The sequence below is a fragment of the Narcine bancroftii genome, chromosome 6, assembly GCF_036971445.1.
Source record: "Narcine bancroftii isolate sNarBan1 chromosome 6, sNarBan1.hap1, whole genome shotgun sequence".
NCBI lineage: Eukaryota > Metazoa > Chordata > Chondrichthyes > Torpediniformes > Narcinidae > Narcine > Narcine bancroftii.
Genome location: NC_091474.1, coordinates 64,420,437 through 64,423,498, shown reverse-complemented (window position 1 = coordinate 64,423,498; position 3,062 = coordinate 64,420,437).

Here is a 3,062-nt window from a genome sequence, read left to right as displayed (position 1 = left end):
TTCTCCAGGACCATCCAGTTCTGAGCTTGGGCACTCCACCATTAAAAAGGAGGCCCAGGCGATTGTGGAAGTGGTCCGCCACTACCTGTCAGGCAGGAGGTTCACCTTCCTCACTGACCAACCCACAGTGGCTTTCATGTTCAGCACCACCCACAGGGGCAAGATCAAGAACAACAAGATCTTGCACTGGAGAGTCGAGCTGGCAACGTACAGCTGCGACATCCAGTACAGACTAGGGAAGTTCAACAACTCCCCCGATGCCCAGTCCCAGACTTGCGCCACGGTGCAGTCTGATCAACTGCAGGTGCTGCACGATACCCTTTTGCCACCCAGGTGTCACACGCCTGTACCATTTCATCAAGTCCTGGAATCTCCCCTTCACTGTCCAAGAAGTCCGGACCATGACTGAGTCATGCAGGGTCTGTGCGGAGTGCAAACCGTGCTTTTTCTGCCCGCCACAGGCCCAGATCGTCAAGGCCACTCATCTCTTCGAACAGCCTAACATCGACTTCAAGGGCCCCCTGCCTTCCACAAACAAGAATGTCTACTTCCTCGCGGTTATAGACGAATACTCCCGTTTTCCCTTCACCATTCACTGCCCTGACAACCTCCATAGCCACTGTTATCAGGGCACTGATGCAGATCTTCACCATGTTCAGCTACCCCACGTTCATCCTTCATGAGTGAGAGTCTGCGCCAGCCCCTGGTAGTGCAAGGCATTGTGGCCAGTTGCATGACTAGCTACAACCCGAGAGGCAACAGTCAGGTGGAGTGCAAAAACGGGGTGATCTGGAAGGCAGTCCTCCTGGCCCTGAGGTCCAAAGGCTGGTCCATTGACTACTGGGAAGAGGCCCTCCCCAAGACACTCAATGCTATTAGGTCGCCCTTGTGTATGGCTACTAATCAGACCCCATGACTGCCTTTTCTTGATCCCCAGGAAATCGGCGACTGGGGTCTCCCTCCCAGCTTGGCTCATATTTCCAGGACCGGTGCTCCTCTGTAAACACATGCAGGCCCACAAAACAAACCTGCTGGTCGAACAGGTACTCCTCCTCCACGCCAACCAGAAATACATCTACATCAGGTACCCCAGTGGCTGTGAGACAAGGGATCTGATACCAGCAGAGGCCCCACACCCCAGCATCACAATTAACCAGCCCAAACTCCCCACCACAGGGTCCAACTTCCGCCCCTCCAGAGAACCCCACTCCTGTTGGACCATACCCACCCGGCCACCACCCCCCTGCCCCACTGACAGACGTGCAGCTAGACACCACGCTACCCACACCGACACCTGCCACGGCTACGATGGACCCATCAAACCCTCAGGCAACCACGCCCTCGTCGACCTTTGACCAGGAGCCAACCCTGCAATGGTCCCAGAGACTCCGCTGGAATCTGTAAACACCACCTGGCACATTTTACACACACACCCCAGGACTTCATTTTAAGAAGGGGGTGAATGTGATGATAGGACCACCACCCAACGTGCAGGGGGCGATCTCTGGACCTGCAGGAAGACCACCCAGGGGGCTGACTCCACCTGGCTGCCTGTCAATCAGCCGACCCCACAATCGACCTGAGCTGGCTCCTCCTGAGCCAGACACACGGGAGCCACCGAAGCATGAATTTTGAGTGGAATAAAGCCTGTTGTACAGTCTTATTTGAGCTTGTTATTGCTGCTACCTCAGGGCACCACAACCAGCTGGGGACAAAGGCAGAGGCTTCCTGATGGGGTCCATTTTTTTAGCCCCGGATCCCAGCACCTGTAATCTCCATTAGTTGCAAATGAATAACCAGAACTCGGCCTTCAACACCATTCTCCCAAACAAACTCAACGTCAAACTCCTGGACCTAGGTCTCAGCACCTCCCCCTGCTCCGGATCCTGACCTGGAGTCGTCCAAACTTCCTCCACCCCCACCGAGGCTGGTTCTCAGCCCCCCCCTCTCCCCCCAGGCTGGTTCTCAGCCCCCCACCCAGGCTGGTTCTCAGCCCCCCCCTCTCCCGCCAGGCTGGTTCTCAGCCCCCCCTCTCCCCCCAGGCTGGTTCTCAGCCCCCCCTCTCCCCCCAGGCTGGTTCTCATCCCCCCCCCTCCCCCAGGCTGGTTCTCAGCCCCCCCTCTCCCCCCCCCCCAGGCTGGTTCTCAGCACCCCCCCTCTCACCCCAGGCTGGTTCTCAGCTCCCCCTCTCGCCCCAGGCTGGTTCTCAGCCCCCCCCCTCTCCCCCCCAGGCTGGTTCTCAGCCCCCCCTCTCCCCCCAGGCTGGTTCTCAGCCCCCCTCTCCCCCCAGGCTGGTTCTCAGCCCCCCTCTCCCCCCAGGCTGGTTCTCAGCCTCCCCTCTCCCCCCAGGCTGGTTCTCAGCCCCCCCTCTCCCCCCAGGCTGGTTCTCAGCCCCCCCTCTCCCCCCAGGCTGGTTCTCAGCCCCCCTCTCCCCCCAGGCTGGTTCTCAGTCCCCGTCCCGCCCCCCCCCCCAGGCTGGTTCTCAGTTCCCCGTCCCGCCCCCCCCCCCAGGCTGGTTCTCAGTTCCCCTCCACCCCCACCCCCACCCCCACCCCCAACCCCACCCCCAGGCTGGTTCTCAGTTCCCCCTCCCTCCACTTTAGCATAGAAAACAATCCGGTGCTTTGCATTGGTGTAAAAGCTCAGACGGTTCTTGGAGTCGGTTGGGCAAAGGTTTTGTTGCTGCTGCTGTCCTTATCCGGGCTGAATTGGTGCAGGGAGTCGGCGACGAGCCCTCTGGGGAGAGGTGGCGGGACAACGGGTTCCCTGCTGGGCCCGACGAGGAAGGAAGGGCCGAGTGGAGTGGGCAACACCCAGGACTTGGACGGGAGGAACAAGCCGCCCACTTGCACCCTGCAAATGTGGCGGGGTGGGGGGGGGAGATGTGGAGAGGGAGCCTCGACTGCGACGTTGTTGTAGGGAGGGGGTCCCGTCTCGCTAACAAAATGAAACCTCGCCCATTCGTTACGTAAAGTAGCGAAAAGGAGCCAGGAATCAGCTGCAAGCGCCGATGTGCGTTGATTGGTGGTTCTCTCCCCCCTCCCCCCCCCCCTTTCCTGACG